Below are 22,059 nucleotides of genomic sequence, written 5' to 3'. Positions count from 1 at the left end.
TTCTCATCAGCCTCTGCTTGAACACACCCTGAGGAGCTGGGGTGTACCACCATCATCTGGGAGGCATCCAGATTCCGCTGCTCACCTGTGACCTCAATTTCTGCCTCGCTCTGACTCACTGCGAACTCCTTCACAGACAGACAGGGGAGAGACTCCCCTCTGTCACACTGAGGCCGGGAGCCGTGTTTCTCAGTCTCTTCCTGGGGACAGGTGTCACTCACACCCCACAGTGCTTAGCAATGTGAATGTATTCTAAGAAGCATGTGGCCAGGCGGGAACATCACAGGGTCCCTCACACAGACGGCCATGATGTCACTAGGCGAAGCGGTCTTGTGGGACCACCGTGTGCATGGGGTCTGTTGTTGACCAAAGCCTGGTTACGTGGTGCACGACTCTAATAATGCATCAACATGTAATGTGTAATGGTAACACGTGACTTGACAGTGCCAGCTCGCTCCCCTGAGGCCCACATCGATAGATATAATTTCTTATTGTCTTCTTCTGGGTGTTTCGCTAACATTTCAGACTCAACCAAAACCAAAGTGGTAAATTTTCCCCTCAAGCTGGCTTTTTCTCCAGGGCTTCCCACACCTGTCATCTTTTTTAAAAAATTTTTTTTTTACTTATTTGAGAGGGATGGAGATAGCCCATCTGCTGGTCCGTTCCCCAAAGGTTAATAACAATGAGGACTGGTACTGGCTAGGCCAAAGCAGGAGCCAGGAACTCCATCTGGGCCTCTCACATGGGTGGCAGGAGCCCAAGTACCTGGGCCATTATCCACTGCCTTCCTAGGCGCATTAGCAGGAAGTTGGATCAGAAGCAGAGTAGTTGGGGCCAGCATTGTGGCACAGGGTAACTGCTGTTTGCGATGCCAGAATCCCATATTGGAGAGCCAGTTTGAGTCCTGGTGGTTCCACCACTACTACTTCTCCTTCTCCTTCTCCTCCTTCTTCTTCTTTTTCCTCTTCCTCCTCCTCCTCTCCTCCTCCTTCTTTTAAATTTATTTACTTGAGAAGCAAAGTTATATAGAGAGAGGGAGAGACAGAGAGAAAGATCTACTATCTATCTGCTGATTCACTCCCCAGCGGCACAACAGCTGGAGCTGAGCTGATCTGGAGCCAGGAGCCTCCCCTGGGTCTCCCACAGGGAAGTAGGGCCCCAAACACTCGGGCCATCCTCCACTGCCTTCCCAGGCCACAAGCAGAGCTGGATTGGAAGAGGAGCAGCCAGGACATGAACCGGTGCTCATATGGGATGCCAGCACTGGAGGTGGAGGCTTAGCCTACTATCCACAGCGCCGGCCCCAAGTGGCTCCAGTTCTGATCCAGCTCCCTGCTAACGCACCTGGGAAGGCAGCAGAGGATGGCCGAAGTCCCTGGGCCTCTGCCACCCACATGGGAAACCCAGATGGAGTCCAGATTCCTGGTTTCAGCCTGGCCTAACCCTGGCTGTTGCAGCCATTTGGGAAGTAAACCAGCTAATGGAAGACACCACCGCCCCCCCCCCCCCCCGCCTTTTAAATAAATAAATCCTGAAAGAGAGAGAGCAGTTGGGACTCAAACCAGCACTCTGCATGGGATGTGGTGACTTAACTCACTATGCCACAATGCCTGCCCCAGGTCTGTCATCTTTTTTTTTTTTTTTTTTTGAAAATTTTTTATTGTATGCTGCTGCCAATGTATATAAAATAATTACCCTTGTGAAATAGAAATTCATGAAAATTCAGAGAGTAGATGTCAGGACTGACAAAAGTAGAAATTTGACTATCCTGGCACATGTGTTAAGGGAAGCGTTTGTACAGGCTTCAAATTTAGCTCTCTTGAATGAATGAATGAATGAATGCATATTCACCGGTTAATGAGAAGCGGTTCGGGAGCCCTCTGAAAGATTCCTTTGACTACAGAAAGGAGCAGCCTTCCCGGGGTCTGAAGGGCTTTGTGGTTGAAGGTACTCCAGTGGGTCGTGTGGAGCATTCTGCAGACAGAGCTGCTTCAAGTTCAAGTCTGCAGCTGCCTGGAGAAGCTTCACTCCGTGGAGGCCGGCCACCAGCCAGAGCTGCTGAACCACTTTCTTCATAGTGGCCACGCTGGAAGAACCAGACATGGCACACGCGACACAGGGGGCCAATTCGTCAGTCGCAGGTCTGTGGGCCCAGAGTCCTTGAGGCCAGACCGGGGGCAGGCGGGGGAAGGGGCTCCGAACTTTGTGCAGCTCTGTCGTCTTGGTGGTCACCAAAGCTCCACACCCTGCGTGAGCACCCCGCCCTCACAGTTCTTCCCCACGCAGCGAATTCTCTCTCCCTTCCTTCCCTTGTCTGTGGCTGGCTCAGGTCCTCATCACAGTGGTCCTTACCTGGTTGTCCAGCTTTGAATCTCGCTTCCCTGCGCCTCACGGCTACACACTGCTCCTCTTCTCTCAAGAACGTGTCTGTGATGTCGGGCCCCTGGCCACAAGGACCGCTGACTTCTCACTGCAGGGGAATTCAGTTCACAATCACAAACTGACCCCAACCTACAGCTGGGTTAGTCTCCTACTGTCCCCATGTGTGACACTGGTGGTCATTGTTGGTGCATCCTCACATGTATTTCCATGTAGCACGCTTTTCCCTTCCTTGTGAAACTGCACATTCCATTTCTAAAGTCCAGATTCCAGCAGCACCTTGGCTGATCCCATGCCAACCTCTAGCCCACACGCTTGCAGCTCCCCGAGATGACCTTGGCGTAGTAGGAGGCTGTGCAGCATGGGCACGTACCATGGCACGGCCAACCCAGAGTTCTGAGTCACTGCCTGGCACACTCCCCTGCCACGAGGCCCCGCCTCCTTTTGTTTCGTGTGCCAGTACTCAGCACGGTGACTTGGGTGGGGAAACAGGAGATTCAGCTAGATGCTTGCTAAATTGAAGTGAATTGTTGAGAATGCATTGAGGATCAAGTACCTGAATTTGAGATTATGAAAAAGAAGAGGAAATTGTGTTGGAGCAATGATAAATTTAATCTAATTCACGTTTATGAACATGGAGATGCTGTCAGCGTGAGAACAAGTGTAACGGATTAGTTGGGGAGAGATGTTGAGCCAGAAGTAATACCCTGTGCTCCTTGCCCCTTATTGGCATGACGCTTCCTACAGGTGTCCACCCTCATGTACCTGTCCCAAGGAAGAAAACACAAGGTATCGTCGAGGTTGAATTTCCTGACCCATGAGTTTTTCACTTCCATATCATCGTGGTGCAGGGGATCCTAACTATTTAAGAAAACAAAATATCCTGTACACATCTCTATGGTAGCCTTTGTCACTTTGGATTATTATTGTTACGGGTTAAAATTTCTCTCTCCCCATCGTGACTGAGCAGGGACACTGTGACTGTGTTCAGCAAACATTTTATTCAAGTATTGCAAGGATGCAGGGATGCTTGGATGGGTGGGTGGGTGGATGGGAAACAGGTGACATAAAGTATTGTCTTTCTTTCCTTAGCCGTAGTCAGCATGACAAGCTGCATTCCTAGGCTCAGTGGAAAGCACAGATGTGCCTGGAAACTGGTATTGGACCCATTTGCACAGCTGTCTCTCCTTGTACTGCAACATTGGCCCCTGAGGGTGGAAGTGAAGGGGGAGAAGGAGATGGTTTTGCTGAAGAGTTTTTTTTAAATAGCTTTTAAAATTAATTTATTTATTTGAAAGGCAGAGTTACACAGAGAGAAAAGAAGAGGCAGAGAGAGAGAGGTCTTCTATCTGCTGGTTCACTCCCCAATTGGCTGCAACAGCCAGAGCTATGCTGATCCAAAGCCAATAGCCAGGAACTTCTTCCGTGTCTCCCACGTGAGTGTAGGGGCCCAAGGACTTGGGCCATCTGCTTTCCCAGGCTACATAGAGAGCTGGATCAGAAGTGGAGCTGCAGTAACTCGAACCAGTGCCCATATGGGATGCCTGCACTGCAGGTGGCAGCTTTACCCACTATACCACAGCACCGGCCCCTGCTGCAGAGTTTTCCCTTGCTCTTTTCAAAGTAGCATTTGTGAAGATTCTTTCTAAACTTGTAGTTCACATATGTGGTTTTGAATAGGTACTATGTTTGTAAGACACAAAATCCAAGTGGTTGAAATGGTATAAAAATGAAAAGTTAAATCCAATCCCCATCACAACACAGCCTCTGGTTCTGTTTGCTTGGACACCCTTCCACACATAGTCTCAGCTTACAAAAGCAAGTGGACCGTTTTGTTTTGTTTTGTTTTGTTTTTTGAGCAAATGGAAGCATACCGTACACCAGCTTTTCTTACCGTTGGCTGCGCATTCAGATCACTTCAGGAAGTTTCTAGAAAATATAAATTAGTTTCTGGGTAAAGGGGTCCAGCTGTCAGTGTTTTTTTAATTTCCCCAGATGGGAACCTGGAGGTTAATACCTGGTCCCACATCAGAGTCCCTGAGTTCCATACCTGGCTCAAGCTCCAGATCCCAACTTTCTGCTAATGCTGAGCTGGGAGACAGCAGTGTTCACTCAAGTAGTTGGGCTCCTGCCACCCACACAAGAGAACTGGACTGAGTTCCTGGCTGCCTGCTTTGGCTTTGGCCTTGGCCAAGCCCCATCTGTTGAGGGTATTTGGGGAATGAACCAGTGGAGGGAGCTCTCTGTGTGTGGCTCTCTGTGTATGTCTCTCTCTCTCTCTCTCTCTCTCTTCCTCCTCTCTTCCTCTCCCCCTCTCAAATGAATTTTAAAAAAATTAATTTCCTGGGGCCAGCCCCATGCACAGTGGGTTAAGCCGCTGTGTGCAGTGCCAGCCTCTCATATGGGTGTAAATTCTAGTCCCGGCTGCTCCACTTCCAATCCAGCTCCCTGCTAATGCACTTGGAAAAACAGTAGAAGATGCCCAAGTCCCTGGGCCTCTGCACCCACATGGGAGGCCCAGAAGAAACTCCTGGCTCCAGCCTGTCCCAGTGCTGGCCATTGTGGTCCTTTGGGGAGTGAACCAGCAGATGAAGATCTCTCTCTGTCTCTCTCTCCCTCTCTCCTCTCTCTCACTGACTCTGTCTTTCAAATAAATGAATACATCTTTTTAAAATAACTAATTTCCCTGGGTGATTGCAGGGTGCATCCAGAGCCAGGAACCACTGCAGACACACTGTTCAGGTTATGTGGTTCCCTGATCTTAAAAAAAAATTTGTCTCAGAGACCCTTCTGTATCAGGAAATAAGAACGCCCTCCTTTTAACAGCTGCAAGCCATCCACTGGAAGGATAGACTGTGATGGCATTTGTCGACATCACCCTGAGAAAATGATGCTACAACAAATCATCTTCATTTATAATTTTGTGCACATACATGAATATCTGCAGGATGAGGTCCTACAAACAAAGCACAGGAACACCTGTGCTTTTGCCATACATTTATAATTTTGTTATCTTGTTTTGACATCTACTTGTAATGTTGCTAAATATTTTAAGGTAGATATTGGATAAGTATCACTAGACTGCTTGAGGATTAAAAATATTTATTTGTTTAAAAGTCAGAATTACAGAGAGAAGGACGGACAGAGAGAGGTCTTCCATCTGCTGGTTCACTCCCCAGATGGCCACAACGACCAGTACTAAGTGAAGCTGAAGCCAGGAGCTTCATCCAGGTCTCCTGCGTGGGTGGCAGGGGCCCAAACACGTGGGCCATTTTCTGCCACTTTTCTCGAGCTGTTAGTAAGGAGCTGAATCAGAAGTGGAACAGCAGGGACACAAACCAGCGCCCATATGGGACACTGGCATTGCAGGTGGTGCCTTTACCCACTGTGCCACAATGCCAGTCCCTGAGGTTTCGTTATAATCTAGGACCATGAAGTGTTTTTAGAGAAGAAAACATGATTTCATTGTTGTTTTTTTTTTTTTAAAGATTCATTTATTTGAAAGGCAGAGTGACAGAGAATGAGAAAGATCTTCCATCCAATAGTTGACTCCCCAGATACCTGCAGCAGCCAAAGCCAGGAGCCAGGAACTCCACCCAGGTCTCCTGCGTGGGTAGCAGGGGCCCAAGCACTTGGGCCTTCCTCTGCTGCCTTCCCAGATGCATTAGCAGGGAGCCGGGTCAGAAACCGAGGAGCTGGGGCTCGAACCAGGAACTCCAACACGGGATGTGGGCATCCCCACAGCGGCCTCACCCGCCGCTTCGCAACACCTGCTCCAATTGCATTTCAAAGACATTTTTGCTAGGACATCGAGCTTAGATTTCAGCGGTGACATGAGATTGCAGAAGTGGATCATCTGTCAGAGTTAGCATTGCCGGTGTCTTTCCTGACGGGGTAGCTGGCTGCTCAGTGTCTTGTTCTTTCTTGTCATTAAAGAGTTTTGTTCTCAGAAAGGAAGCAATCTGTGCCCTTTGATGTGGCTTAGAAGAAAGAGAGCGACACCACATTTGAGCGGCTTTGTGGAGCAGCATCCAACAGCGGCCTCTTAGAAGACAGATTCACAGAGCCCGGCCTGCAGGAGAGACGTTTTCAGAGAACTTGGACACATTCTGACTCTGGAGACGTTCTCTCATTTAAGAAAACACAAAAGCAAAATCTTGGAAAAGGCAGGCGCAATTATTCTCGCTCTGATGGGAATAACTTTGCAACCCAAGTGAATTTTGACTTTGAGGCTATGCCAGAAGCTGAAGACAGTTAAACAAAACACAGGATGAGAAACACACTCTCATACAAAGGCGTGTGTTCCTGGGAGCACAGAACAGACAGCCTTTTGGAAGTTGCCATATTTTTATATGATTGAACAGTCCACTCTGTAAACGTTCAGCTCTCTCGCTTCCCTCCTCAATCGTCCTTTCGCCTCCCCCTGCTCCTCCAAGACGGAGACAGGCAGACGCAAGGCCAGGGTCATGGAGATACAGAGAGAAACAGAACAGATTTTCTTTTGGCTGCAACGTGTTTTTAAAAAACATCTGTGAGGATGCACGGAGAGAAATGGACCGTAATAAAATAGATCATTTTCACAACGAATGAGTTTTATGGTCTTCCTATATGTCTTGGCGAAATGCAAACATCAGCCTTTGAAGAGTCTGTCACTGGAGGTTCTTTGATAGAAAGCCATAGAAATTGACTCACAAGCGTGAACCAAAAAGGGGTGTTTCAGTTATGCGGGGCAGCTCATGATTAAAAGCAGGAACCAAAACCACAGGGCAGAGGCTCGTAAGAAGCTTCTGTTGAGAATCTTGCTATCAGATGATTGTTTCAAGTTCCCAAGAAAAATAATCAACTGCTCTTGCTACACCGCCTGGCATTGCTCGTGCGGTCAGGGGCTGAGTCTGATACCACCAAGGAGTGTGGGAAGTTGGAAGATGGGCCGGCAGGGCTGTAACAGTTATCCCTGACCCCCACCCACCCAGGAATTTCTGATCATGCCTGTTGGAGCTGACATAAAGAGAAATGCTGTATTGAGACGCTCATCACAGCTAGAACTTTGCTCTTCATGAACACGCGTGGAAACTGGATTAGGATTGGACAGAAATGTTTTCGAGAGTCTCTTAGAAGCCAGCACCGCGGCTCACTAGGCTAATCCTCTGCCTTGCGGCGCCGGCACACCGGGTTCTAGTCCCGGTCGGGGTGCCGGATTCTGTCCCGGTTGCCCCTCTTCCAGGCCAGCTCTCTGCTGTGGCCAGGGAGTGTAGTGGAGGATGGCCCAAGTCCTTGGGCTCTGCACCCTATGGGAGACCAGGATAAGTACCTGGCTCCTGCCATCGGATCAGCGCGGTACGTCGGCCACAGTGCGCCGGCTGCGGCGGCCATTGGAGGGTGAACCAAAGGCAAAGGAAGACCTTTCTCTCTGTCTCTCTCTCTCACTGTCCACTCTGCCTGTCAAAAAAAAAAAAAAAAAAGAGTCTCTTAGAAGACTGGGGAGTCTTGACCGTGTGCTGGTATCCTGGGCAATGCCTGTGGTCAGGCACGTAAAACTCGCACAGCAATTTCTGTGTACCCGTGTTCATAGCAGCACTGTGCACAGTGGCCAGAGGGTGGAGGCAACCAAGCAATGAGAGACTGGATAAACAGAGTGTGGCGTATACACATTATGGGTTGTTAGCCTTAGAAAGGAAGGCAATTCTGACACATGCTACAGCACAGTTGAACCTTGAGGGCGTTATGCTGGGTGGAATCAGCCAGACACAGAAGGACAAACGTTGCATGATTGTACATCATGTGGTTATCTAAAACAGTCAAATTCAGAGAATCAAGGAGCAGAGCCACAGGACGTGGGGCACCAGGGAGCTGCTGTCTCATGGGTGCAGAGTTTTAGTTTCGCAAGATGTAAAAAGTCCTGGACATCGATGGTGGTCATGGTTGCACAAAAATAGGAATGCACTTAATGCTACTGGGCTGTATGCTGAAAATAGTACAAATAGCACATTTACCTAGAGCTGACCAAGTCTGATGGGAGCAGTGTTGATAAGGAGGGTGGAGGAGCTGGCACTATGGCTTAGTGGGTAAAACCGCTGCCTGCAGGGCTGGCATCCCATGTGGGCACCGGTTGCAGTCCCAGCTGCTCCACTGTGGTCCAGGCTCTCTGCTATGACCTGGGAAAGCAGTAGAAGATGGCCCAAGTCCTTGGGCCCCTGCACCCTTATGGGAGACCTGGAAGAAACTCCTGACTCTGGCTTTGGATTGGTACAGCTCTGGCCGTTGCAGTCATGTGGGGAGTGAATCAGTGGATGGAAGATTCTCCTCTCCCCCCCCCACCCCGCCTCTGCCTTTCAAATAAATAAATAAAGAAGGGTGGAAAAAAGAGAGGTGAATCCGCCTTCAGGCGAGGCTCCCTGCACCAGGACCTTCCACGGTGAGTGGGCTTGGCTGATCCCTACTCTCAGCCTCGGCCATTCTTTAATTTGTAGAACTAAAAGTTCCTGCGTCCCAAAGCCCACAGAGGTCTTCTGTTTCATACCTGCTCCGAGTCCGGCTGTCATCAGAACCCTTCCTGCGTTCACACAGGCCTTCCCTCGGCCACTCCGCGGAGCACAGGAAAAAAAGAAAGCCTTTATGACCAAGAGCACTATTTCATTTCCTATCCAGACACAACCCATGAAAGGCCACCCACGGAGGCTCGTGCAGAGGCGCGCGAAGCTTCGCTGTGAACTGCAGGCACCATATTTCTACTTCCTCTGGGTCGGGAAAGCCAAGCAACAAAAGAGCAAGGAAGGAACGTGTATGACTTAAATATGTAACACCCGCTGGCTTTCATCTGGATGCTTTACAACCTGGGAAGCTGTGAGGTTATCCGTGGTCTTTCATGCGGCTGGTTCCAAAGCATTATTTATTACCCTTTCCAGACCGTGGCTTTCTGTGTCGCTCCATTGGTTCCCGTCGCTTGGCCCCTCTTCTGAACACATCTGCCCCTCCGCCCCCAAAGGCTCCGTCTAGAAAGTCTCCCTGAACCTCTTCAGGTGCCTTTGTCCGGTGAGCAGCCTTCACACTAGTTCTCTTTTTCTGCCCGTGGTACACAGGGCGTTGGTACAGCACCTGATGGTTATGTGAACATAGAACAAACGTGTGTCAGTCCTGTAGAGATCCCTGATGGCGCCGGAGGAGACTGGCGAGCAGGTGCACGTGGGCAGGCAGGGGTAGATTTCCTAAGCACAGAAAAAACTGGTTCACGCCAGTGACTGCAATAAAACCGTAACCTTTGGAGCCATCTTCACTACCCTGGCAAAGCTACCAGTCAACATTTCCCTGCAGAGAATGCGGGTCTTCCTCGAAGGTAAATAGCAAAGCAGATAAAAGTGCATCTCCTGGAGAATTAGGAGCTAATCCGTGGGTGGGCCATGGGCTGGACCGTGCTCCGGTAAGATCCCGAAAGCTCACATGGTGATCCGTTTGCCTTGTACACCAGTTTCTGGCTGATTTTTCTTGGCTAGGTCAATCATCCTATTTTATAAGAGGAAACAGAAGCTTGGAGAGATTAGTTTCCTTGTCTGTGATCACACGGCTGGTGGGGAGCCAAACTGGAACTTGAAACCCAGTCGGCTTGGCTGCAGTTCAGCACTTCTCCCAGTGCACGCTCCCGGGCCCTGGACGGGTGACCCCAGCAGGGAGGGGGAGCCTGCCGAGTGCCCACGGGGACCCAGGGGGGACAAGGGCCTACTCGCTGTCCTCACAGTCCCATGACCTAGCCAGCCACCTCCGCAGACCACTGGTAATGAGCAAACAGCTGAGACGCTCTGCAAGGGGTGGTCCTGGGGGCCCCTCTGAGTCTGCTCCGACTTGTTGGCCAGGTTATCACTTCTTTGCGAGCAGGTATGTGGGACTCACAGGTTAACCCGGTACGGGTTAGTTGGGTACCATCTGTGGCAGATCACATTTTCCATCGATAGCCACACCTACCTACTCAGTCCCCCGCGCATGCTCCTCCGACAAGGAGACTGCCACTTTCGGGGGAGGTTCCTCCTTCCCTTGTATCTGAGTGGCACCTTCCCTGACCAATGGAGCACAGCAGATGTGATGCGCTGACTTCTGAGGCCAGGCAGTGACAAGATTAGAGTCCAGCTGGCTGGTCTCTCTCTCTCTCTTTCTCTCCCTCCCTCCCTCCCTGCTTGCCCTTTGACCCTTTGTGAGGGAGCCCATGCTGCATGGAGAGACCACGTGGGCATGTGCTGCCCAACATCCCCCAGCCAGAGACTTGGGACTGACCGGCCCTTCAGATGACTTTGCCTTCTGATTTAGGGCCGGTCACTGTGGAGCTGACATCTAAGATCCCCGCTGCTGTGTTCCGACTTCCTGACACACAGAAACCGGGAGACGTGGCCGGTGGCTTTTATTTCTTTTTACGCTACTGTGTCATGAAGTCATTTCTTAGGCCATGATAGATCATGAATACACCAACTATGCTCCAGTCATGGCGGCATTACTAATTGTAACTCTCCTCTCTCTCTCTCTTTAATCCTTAAAAAAAGTTTTATTTTGTTTATTTGAAAGGCAGAGCTATGGAGAGAGAGAGATATTGATCTTCCATCCTCTGGTTCACTCCCCAAATAGCCACAAGGCTGGGGCTGGGCTGGCGCCAGGAGCCTGGACTCCTTCTGGGTCTACCTCGTGGGGGGCAGGAGCCCGATTGCTTGCGCCGTCTTTCACGCCTTCCCAGATGCACTGGCAAGGGGCTGGATCAGAGCAGGGCAGCCAGGACATGGACTGGCTCTCGGATGCAGGATGCCAGTGGCTTAACCCACGGCACCACAAAGCAGCCCCTAGTGTTCACTTTTCATCAGTAGTTGGACTAAACATCATGGGCAGGGGGCCAGCATAACGGGTTAAGCTGCTGCCTGCACTGCCGGCATCCCCTGTGGGTGCCTGTTGGAGTCCCGGCCGCTCCACTTCTGATCCAGCTCCCTGCTAATGCTCCTGGGAAAGCAGTGGAAGACGGCTCAAGTGCTTGGGCCCCTGACCCACACAGGAGATCCGGCTTCAGTCTGGCCCAGCGCTGGCCATTGCAGCCATTTGGGGAATGAACCAACGAATGAAAGACATCTCTCTCTCTCTCTCTCTGACTCTGTCTTTCAAATAAATTTAAAGAGAAGGAGAGACAGAAAATGACAATATTATTCTTTAAAAATTAGAGTCCTGCTTCTGCCATGTACCAGCATTGCAGTTTCCAAGTTTCCTCATCTGTAAAATGGGGTCATAATAGCTGCTGCCCCATGCGATTGTTCCGCAGATTCAGTGGGAAAATGCCCAGAAAGCCAGAGCACAGTGCCACTCACACGGGGAGGCACGGGAGCCCTTCCCATGGCCATTGCCACCCTGGTTCCCGCTGGCGCTGTGGTATCGGCACGGAGGGACCTCTGTCCGCTCACCCAGCCGTGTCTCGGGCCAGGGGCAGGTGCTGCAGGGAGTGACCCATTCTTCGTGGACTTCTGGATCAGTGCTTGCAGGCATGACGATTGTTTGCATGGGTAAAATCAGGGCACAGACAAACAGGATCTCACAAATCGTGGTTTATTTCCAAGCCAAGAGATTGTTTCTTCTTTTTCGGCGTGATGAAACAGGGCAGATAGCAGGGCAGCCGGGGAATAGATGAGGTCCTTGAAGCGCACGGTGCGGGGCCTCCGGCCGGCAGTCCAGTCACCACAGTCCAGCCGTGCCGTGAGGACGGCAGCGGCCTCCGCTCGGAGTTTCCGGGTGCCTCTCTCCGTGAGGTTCCCGGATGTTCCCGGACAGTCCCAGACCAGCCGGCTTGACCGGCCCAGCCGGGTTCCCTATCGCGTGTGAGTGCCTCGATGCTAGGTGGACACACGTGGCCTTGCCAGGTCTCCCAAGTTCTGCACCTGTTCTGCACATGCAGACAGCAGGCTTCGGTGATGGTACTTCTTTTTCCCCGAGCCTCAGGGCTCCAAGCAGGGCTCGGCTCAGGCCTGGCTCCAGCCCTGTTCTCTGCGAGCCGAACAGGTTGTCTGCCTGCCTGGACGGCACTGCTGACCTTGGCGGGTGTGTGGCAAAGCACCGCTCCTGCTGATGGAAATCCCATGTGCTCCAGCTCTGCCTGCATTAATCATGGTTTTCTTTTATGGTGTTTTGACAGTGTGGGGGGCTTTCCAGACCCAGAGCCAGACGGCCTGTCTGCAGTTCACTAACTCCCACGGCTAATGACAACTTGTCTAGGAGCACACCTTGCCTATGGGAACCAATCGACCCTGAGTCTGTGGCCCCAGCCCCAGCATTACCCAGCTCTTACGCAAGCCGGGACATCCACCCTATTAGATCACCTCAGGGCCAGGGCCCAGCCAGGCAGGAAAAGACCACCTGTTCAGCTCAGAGTCTGCCAGAATTATTTCAACTCTCTCACCTGAGACGGTCATTTAGCCTGGTGGTTAAAGACACTCACATCCCATATCAGAGTACCTGGGTTCAATACCCAGCTCCAACAATTGAGTCCAGCTTCCTGCTATATGCACTCTGGGAGGTGGTGGATGATGGCTTGAGTGACTGGGCTCCTGCCACCCACACGGGAGACCTAGACTGAGTTCCTGGCTTCTGGCTTTGGTGGTTGCGAGCATTTGGGGGAGTGAGCCAGCAAGTGGAAGATGTCTCTGTCTCTGTCCCTCTGTCTTCCAAATTAGTAAATAAACCTTTTAAGACAACAGCAAGGGGCAGGTGTTCGGGGCAGCTATTAAGGGGTTCCTTAGAACGGCCAGGTCCTATGTCAGAGTGTCCGGGTTCAAGTCCAGCTTTGTGCCAGTGGGCACTGTGGGAAGCAGTCATGATGGCGCCAGTGCTTGGAGGAAAGTCACATGGGAGATCTGGATGGAGTTGCTGGCTCCCAGCTTTGGCCTGGCTCAGCCTCAGCCATTGCAGGCATTTGGGGAGTGGACCAGTGGTTAGGAGCACGCTCGCTCTCGCTCGCTCTCTCGATCTCTCTCTGCCTCCTAAGCAAATAAAATTAAATAAATAAACTACCTGGCTAGCGCCGTGGCTCACTAGGCTAATCCTCTGCCTGTGGCGCCAGCACACCGGGTTCTAGTCCCAGTCGGGGCGCCGGATTCTGTCCCAGTTGCCCCTCTTCCAGACCAGCTCTCTGCTGTGGCCTGGGAGTGCAGTGGAGGATGGCCCAAGTGCTTGGGCCCTGCACCCGCATGGGAGACCAGGAGAAGCACCTGGCTCCTGCCTTCGGATCAGCGCGGTGCGCCAGCCACAGCGCACCGGCCACAGCAGCCATTGGAGGGTGAACCAATGGAAAAGAAAGACCTTTCTCTCTGTCTCTCTCTCTCTCACTGTCCACTCTGCCTGTCAAAAAAAAAAAAAAAAAGAAACAAACAAGCAAGCAAACTACCCAACGATGTGGTACGCTGCCTTGCCTTTTCTTGCCCACAGTGAAGGTGCTGGCCTCCGCTTCCCCGTCTGCCTCCTGACAAGCGCCGGGTGTGGCTCCTGTGGCATGGGTGCCCCTTCTCTCAGGACAGGTGAGTAATGAAACTCTTCTTTCGAAGGCCTAGCCTTTCTGTGTCATCACTCCGTCATCTCCATAAATTACAACCCTCTGGGGACTAACTGGAAAACACCAGATGCCCTGACCTCGTCCAGGGCAGAACGGACTTGGGAGGCTTCCGGCAGAACAGAGTCCGCGCCTCCCACGTCGCCTTCTGGATTCTGTCGTAGGAATATTTTCATAGTTAGATGCCCAGGTTTCTCAGCTGCAGTGAGGCTTGCCAACTGTGGATTCCGATAGAAGGGGTTAAAATCCATGTTTAATACAACACTGCACCCATCCGAGTATTTCTTCCTCTCTGTCTCAGCTCCTTCAACCTCTTCTTGTTGATGGGATCACGTGGCTGCCTAAGTTCAGAGAACCCCAAGAGCATGTGATGAGACAAAGATGCCTAGTTTCCAGCAATATTTGCTTTCCCTGAGTCTCCTAGTAATAAAAATCTTAGCGGAGCCTGTGACCACCTGGAGTAGAGAGTCTATTTGCTGAGTTCCGTTGTGGCCAAGTGTGTCCCAGCAGCTGTGTCCAGCCAAGCAAAGTTTGTGTGGTCGCACCCTCTTTCTTCCTTCTTCTTCCACGTCCCCTCTTGCATCCCGAGTCTGCGAATGTGATTGCATCCACGTCGGGCCGGCAGCACCAGTCCCAGGAGACTTCTTGGAGCGGATTGCTCGTTCCTTCTTCGATTTGTCTGTCTTGTTAATTCGGAGCTTTCTGTCACTCATAGCCAAGCCAAAGCGTGACTGATTTAGCAGCAAGCAGTCTAAGTGAGCTTAGACCAAGGAAGTGGCATTTAGTGACAAAATGAAAGGCTGCATGACTTAGCTGAGGTGCCATTCCCTGGGCAGGAGCGGCGGTAATAATAACGGCTCACTGTTTATGGTGCTTTCTAATCTCAACGCACTCTCAAATGCATTTTCTCTTTTGATCCCTGTAAAAACCACCTGGGCGGGAGAAATCAAAGGGCCGTAGCGGTTGCCTCTCAGCCTCTCGGGGCCCTGCGGCACGGGTTTTCCTGCCATCCCTCACCACCTGGTCAGTGACATAGGTCACTATATTTAGGCCCTATATAGGCCCTATATTTAGTGCCCAATAAACTTTACAATGAAGATGTCAAAGCTCAGGGGGCCTGAATCTCACCCTTCCCAAGTTCGTATTTGGAAGCCCTGACCCCTCGCTGTGACTGTACCAGGAGACAAGGCTGTAAGGAAGACACAAAGAAGGTTAAATGAGGTCACAGGGCGGAGCCCTAATTCAGAACAACAATGTTGTTCTTAGAAGAAGAGGAAGAGACTCTGGGGATGGGCACACAGGGAGAAAAGGCCAGGCCATCTGCAAGCTAAGGAGAGGGGCCTCAGGGAACCCGCACCTGCTCGCACCTGCATCTTGGACTTCTGGCTCCAGAACTGTGCGAATTCACGGATGGTGCTCGAGCCACCTGTGCCATATTTTGCATTGCTGCTAAGCCGGCTAGCACAAGAACTCAGTGTTGCTCCCAAAGTGAGAGAAGATGAAGGTCTAGTCTCCCCAGTCCAGGTCTTTCCAGTGACCAGTGTGTACCTACACAGTGTCCATGACACCCAGGTCCCAGTGACCCTGTAAGATGGGTCTCCCACCAGTCCCAAAGTCCATGTCCATGTCCATGTCCATGTCCAACGTTGGGGACCTAAGTTGCCAGGAAGCTGGATCAGAAGGGGAGCCAGGACTCGAACTCAGGCACTCTGATATGGTTGTAGGCCTTGCAGGTGTGCTACAGGCCTGGGCCCCCAGATTGTTTCAAGGCAAAACAGAGACAAATTTTATTTCATCTGCAAATATTTGAGCATGCATCCCTTGAAGATAAGGGTAATTCTTGTAACCCTTTGTTTCCATCCTCCAGCCCCCATAGCGAATGAGCTCTGTAAAGGTGAAGATTTAACCTGTTCTTTGTCTTCCCAGAGCCATAGCCAGGGCTGACCTCATGACATGCAACCTGTGCATTGCACAGGGCTGTCTTTGGAAGAAGAGTCCCCTCCTTGGTTTAGGGCTCTGTGGTCATCATATTGAATCTTGACTTCAGAAAAAGAGCCCTGCATTTGCATTTTGCACTGGACCCTACAAACTAAATAACCAATCCCGACCACAGTTTAACCAAGCAATAAGTAGTTGATGATTAAAGAGAGACACACAGTGCTAGGCTCTCTCTGCAGGGAATTAGCACACTTGGGATCTGTACCCTAATCAGCTTCTCTTCCGGCATTCTCAAGCTCAGGGGTTGGCACCGCTGCCTTTCTAGCTGTGCAAGTCTCAGTCTCAGATACCATCTTTGCTCCCCCCTCTCCCTCCTCTTGAGAAATTCTGTGCAGAATGGAGGGGAAGGCAGAGCTGGTTTGGAGCTGCGGTTGTGTAGGAAGCATAGCGCTTGCATAGGTTTCTATTTATTTGGGTGGCCTAGGGGGCGGTGTGTTCGTTCTGGGTTCCCCCGGGGAATTGGTGGCTTATTAGGGAGGTGATTCCAGGGAGCAGACTGAGAGAGAAGAGGGAAGTGAGAGGGAAGGTGATGGAGTTTAGCTGGTGGTGGAGATGGTGTTGGGGGGTGGGGGGTGCTGATGGGTAAGTTAGCCCTACACAGCTGGATGGATCCTGTTGGGACCCTGGTAGAGACGGTGGAGCACACACGTGGGATTGGCCCACTGCGAGTACAGAAGCTGTATTTGCCCACCAGCTCCTGAGCCAGCCCTCCGCTCTTTGCTCACTGCCCGCCGCTCAGTCTTCACTTCCTCGGGGATGCTTTAGTGACGTCAGCTCTCCTGCGGGGGTCTGAATGTCCCTGCAGCCCACGTGCTGAAACTCAGCTGCCTCCGTACGCATGTCGGGAAGTGGGGCGTTGACGGGGTGATCAGATCATGGGGTCACTCTCTCAGAAGCAGATTAAGGCCCTAATTGTGGGAGAGACCTTGGAATGGAAGCCAGCTCTCTGGTTATGTGACACCCTCCGGCAGATCGTCACCTTGCAGGAAGCCCCTCACCAGACCCGGGCACCTTGATACTGCACTTCCCAGCATCCAGAACTGCAGGGAAAACATTTCTTTATAAATCGCTCCTTCTGTGGGGTTCTCTTATAGCAACGCAAGGTGGAGGAAGACGTCCCCTGTCTGTTTCTCATGGCACCCGTGGACTCCACCCGTTAGCACGTACCACAGTCGGAACATTACCTTCACTCTACCTGTAACTGTCCATCTCCCCCATGAAGGCAGGTGCTCTTTTTCTTTTCTCACCATTATTCCCCCATTGTGAGCTCAGGTCCTATCTGGCACACAGTAGGTGCTCAGATTCACTTGTGGAATGAATTTGAAGATAATACTTGGTCTAAAGGATGTTTAAAAGAAAGGAACTAGGGGGCCGGCACTGTGGTGCAGCAGGTTGAAGCCCCGATCTGAAGTGCTGGCATCCCATATGGGCGCTGGTTCTAGTCCTGGCTGCTCCTCTTCTGATCCAGCTCTCTGCTGGTGGCCTGGGAAAGCAGTAGAAGATGGCCTAAGTGCTTGGGTCCCTGCACCCACATGGGAGACCTGGAAGAAGCTCCTGGCTCCTGGCTTCAGGTCAGCTCAGCTCTGGCTGTTGTGGCCACTTAGGGAGTGAACCGGCAGATGGATAGGCCTCTCTCTCTCTGTCACTGCCTCTCTCTGTAGCTCTGTCTTTCAAATATATAAAAATTAAATTAAAAGGAATGAACTGGGTGGCAAAACTTAACAAAATACTGTTGATAAAGCCAGAAACATTAGCACAAAGAAACAGGTATATCTTATGGGTACGTATTGCTTATAATTAAAAAGGAGAGAACGATCCAACGTGGGAAGCAGGATACACAGCAGACTCATAGAATGGTAGATATCCTAAACAGCACTCTGGCCTCAGAATCAGCCCTTAAGGCATTCGGATCCGGCTAAAAAGCCCTTGAGAGTATTTCAGGCATGGAAAGCCAAGACACTGTGGCAAAAAACAAACAAAACAAAAAGACCTAAATGAAAGATCTCTGTGAGTGAGATCCCAGCAGAAAGAACGGGCCATCAAAGAAGGAGGTAGCTTTCTCTGAAGGGAGAGAGAACGTCCACTTTGATTGTGACCTTGTCTAAATAAGATCAGAGTTGGCAAACTCAAAAGGCTTCCATAGCCTTGGCAACTCGTGATAAGAGCCTCAGGTGATTACTGACGCCATAAACAAGAGTGTCAATTGTTAAATCAACAGCAGGAGTCACTGTGCACTTACTCCCCATGTAGGATCTCTATCCTTAATGTGTTATACTATGTGAATTAATGGTATAACTAGTACTCAAACAGTACTTTCTACTTTGTGTTTCTGTGTGGAAGCAAACTATTGAAATCTTTACTTAGTATATACTAAATTGATCTTCTGTATATAAAGATAATTGAAAATTAATCTTGACATGAATGGGATGGGAGAGGAAGCGGGAGATGGGATGGTTGCAGGAGGGAGGGAGGTTATGGGGGGAAAAAGCCACTGTAATCCAAGAGCTGTACTTTGGAAATTTATATTTATTAAATAAAAGTTTAAAAAGGACTAAAAAAAAAGAAAGAAAATTTTAAACACATTCTAAAATTCTAGAAAAATGAGAGTGGCTGAGCAAATGACATTTTATTCATACTGTGTGTACTTTGTACCCACGATAAAATGACATAGAAATGTGTCACTGGGGGCAGGCGTTTGGTACAGTGGCTATGTAGCTTCTTGGGACTTCTGTATCCTATACGAGAGTGCCTGGCTTCAAATTCCAGCTTCCTGCTGGTGTGCACCCTGGGAAGAAGCAGGTATGGCTCCAGTGGCTGGGCCCCAGACACTCACGTGGAAGACCTGGATTAAGTTCTGAGCTTCTGGGTTCAGCCTAGCCCAGCCCTGGCTGTTACAGGCATTTGGAGAGTGAGCCAGTGAATGGAAGATCTGTCTGTGTGTCTGTTTCTCTCTGCCTTTCAAATACAGAAAAATAAAACATTTTAAAACAGAAAAATGTGACCAGTGTTATGGCATAGTAAGTAAAGCCATTGCCTGTGACACTGGTATCCGATATGGGTGTCAATTCAAGTCCTGGCTGCTCCACTTCCAATCCAGCTCCCTGCTAATGGGCCTGGGAAAGCAGTGAAAGATGGCCCAGGTACTTGGGCCCCCACACCCACATGGGAGACCCAGAGAAAGCTCCTGGCTCCTGGCTTTGGATTGGTCCAACCCTGGCCCGTGCAGCCATCTGGGGAACAAACCAGCTGATGAAAGATCTTAATCTCTCTCTCTCTCTGTAACTCTGCCTTTCAAATAAATAACATTAGTCTTTAAAAAAAAAAAAAAACAGCAGTGGTCACATCAGGAGAATGGGATTAGGGTGGTAGTGAGGGCCGTCGTGCCCTTCTGTGATTTGTGGTGGTTTCTATGTAGGAATGGTGACCTGCTGCTGACGAGGTGTTTGGGAAGTCAGATGGCAGATTTACGGAGAGCGTTTCTCTGCCTAGGACAACAGCCTGTTCCTCACTTGTCAAAACCTCCCCTGTGATCCAGTGACAAGGTTGTTGGCCGTGTACCCACCAAGATGGGAGAAACAGCCATGTTTCAAAATCCTTTATCCCCCGAAAGGGCGCTGGGGCCTTCCAATATCCATTTCCTCTCATTAGAAAGAAAGCGGGCCCAGAGACCCTTCAGACTGGTTCAGTAATCAGTATATTAATGTACTATATTTTCAAAAAATGGGCAACACTGAATTTTCATTAGCATTTAAATGACAAGAAGAGTGACATCTGTTTAATAGAGGCAATGAGTTAGCGTCTACAAAACATGACCATGGAGGCTGGCGCCGTGGAGTAGCAGGTAAAGCCACTGCCTGCGGTGCTGGCATCCCATATGGGCACTGGTTCGAGTCCTGGCTGCTCCACTTCCGATCCAGCTCTCTGCTGTGGCCTGGGAAAGCAGTAGAAGATGGCCCAAGTCCTTGGGTCCCTGCACCCGTGTGGGAGACCCGGAAGAAGCTCCTGACTCTTGGCTTCATTCAGATCTGTGCAGCTCTAGCCATTGCAGCCATCTGGGGAATGAACCAGTGGATGGAAGACCTCTCTCTCTCTCTCTCTCTCTCTGCCTCTGCCTCTGCCTCTCTGTAACTCTGCCTTTCAAATAAATAAATAAATCTTAAAAAAAAAAAAAAAGAGGTTTGACCATGGGAGGCCCAGAGCCATGGTGCTTTTGTATATATCATTGACTTCACATCAGTCCTGTTGGGTATCACTAGTGTCTTTTTTTTAATATTTTATTTATTTGAATTTTATTTATTTATTTATTTGAGTTACAGAGAGAGAAAAGGAGGGACAGATAGGTCTTCCATCCACTGATTCACTCCCTAAATGGCCACAATGTTCGGAGCTGGGCCGATCTGTAGCCAGGAGCCAGGAGCTTCTTCTGGGTCTCCCACATGGGTGCAGGGGCCCAAGCACTTGGACCATCTTCCACTGCCTTCCTAGGTGCATTAATAGAGCTGGATCAGAAGAGGAGCCCACGTGAGATGCAGGAGCCACAGGCAGCAGCTTAGCCCACTAAACCACAGCGGTGGCTCCACTAAGATAAGGAACGGAAGGTTTAGAGATGTTAACGACCTGCCCATGGCCACTGAGAAAGTGGCCTAGACAGAAACTGAATTTGAGTGTTGAATAATTTTAGTGTTGAGGAGGCAGGAGCTGGGGGAAGAGAAACAGAGCAAAGTAGGACTGAGAAGTCACAGAAGCCAAGGAGAGAGAGGCAAGGTGGAATGACCAAAGAATAATTTCTTTGTTTTGGGAAATTCAGAAATAATATCTTTTAGTGTCCCTCAAAGATGGTTTAAAGTTGAGAAAAGGGGCCAGCGTTGTGAAACAGCAGGTCAAGCTACTGCCTGCTAAGCCCATGTCCTGTAGGTGCCAGTTCAAGTCCTGGCTGCTCTTTTTCTGATCCAGCTCCCTGCTAATGTACCTGGGAAAGCAGCAGAGGATGGCCTGAGTGCTTGGGGCCCTGCCCACACTGGAGACCTTGATGGAGTTCCAGGCTCCTGGCTTTGTTTGACCTGGCCCAGCTTCAGCTGTTGTGGCCACTTGGGATGTGAACCAGCCAATAGAAAGAGCCCTCTCTCTCTCTCTCTCCCTCTCTGTATCTCTCTCTCTTTCAAATAAATAAAATAACTTTCAAAAAAAAAAGTACAAGGATTTTGTCAAGTGACAAATTAGCTGTGGTGGAGGAGGGAGAGTGTAGACACGCGGAGCAGGTAGCTCACCAAGTCCATAAAACAGCCGCCTGCGCTAAGCCAGCAGACCCGTGAGTGGCTGCCGCGTCCCAGGACCGAGGGCGCTCCCCTCACCTTCCAGCAGGTTGCTACACTCAGTGTGTGGAGTGTACTCAGTGGCGTCTTCAGAGTCTTTGGATTATTTGCATACATAGAGAATGAACGTTTAGATCTGATGTGGTAAAGACTTATTTGAAAGACACTACAGACCGAGGGAGAGGCAGAGAAAGAGAACTCTTTCATCCGCTGGTTCACTCCCTACATGGCCACAGCTGCCAGGGCTGAGCCAGCCTGAACCCAAGAACCAGGAGCTTCATTCAGGTGGTGCAGGGGCCCAAACACTTGATCCATCCTCCACTGCTTTTCCCAGGCCGTTGGCAGGGAGCTGGATCAGGAAGTAGAGCAGCCAGGACTCAAACCGGTGTCCACATAGGATGCCGGTGTTGCAGGCAGCGGCTTCTCCTGCTGTGCTATGATGCCAGCCCAGGTCTGATGTTTTTTAACGTACTCTACAAATATCAACTCAAACAAGAGGCAATTCAAGGCATCTCATTTCCTGGGATATTACTGTTGTTTTTGCCAGGTTAAATTCGGTGTTCAACTGTCTGACTCACAATACCACTAGAAGTCTTAAATCGTACGACACATTGTATCGACAGCTATGTAAAGTCTTCATCAGGCACTTTTGAAATCACATATTTTGGGAGGAACTTAGTACTTCCCAGCTAATGTGGAAGTGCGGAGGAAGCCACAGGCTAGAATCACAGACAGGGGTCCACACCTGCCGATTTTGCGCCATCAGTGTGATCGGGAGTGGGTGTGGTAGACACCCACACTGCCACATGCCTG

General features: G+C 50.4%; 1 long non-coding RNA gene and 1 pseudogene across 4 annotated transcripts in view; one reads left to right on the top strand and one right to left on the bottom strand.

The window, feature by feature from the left end:
• The window catches only part of LOC138844158 (uncharacterized), a 68,319-nt gene that overhangs the window by 20,082 nt on the left and 26,178 nt on the right, over window positions 1-22,059 (top strand). For 3 of the 4 annotated variants that reach the window (XR_016213945.1, XR_016213947.1, XR_016213944.1), the window contains exon 2: window positions 13,816-13,904. This is a non-coding gene — a long non-coding RNA (uncharacterized LOC138844158). Of the gene's footprint in view, window positions 1-13,815; window positions 13,905-17,028; window positions 17,157-22,059 lie in introns of those variants that run through there. The other variant, XR_016213946.1, reaches the window with a different exon arrangement.
• LOC108177177 (guanine nucleotide-binding protein G(I)/G(S)/G(O) subunit gamma-5 pseudogene) lies at window positions 1,545-2,872 on the bottom strand (annotated as a pseudogene).

Source organism: Oryctolagus cuniculus, chromosome 10 (genome assembly GCF_051225735.1).
Source record: "Oryctolagus cuniculus isolate XC-2025 breed Fujian yellow rabbit chromosome 10, ASM5122573v1, whole genome shotgun sequence".
In the NCBI taxonomy this organism is placed as follows: domain Eukaryota; kingdom Metazoa; phylum Chordata; class Mammalia; order Lagomorpha; family Leporidae; genus Oryctolagus; species Oryctolagus cuniculus.
The sequence above is the reverse complement of the archived record's forward strand: the minus strand, read 5'-3'. Positions and strand labels throughout refer to the sequence as shown.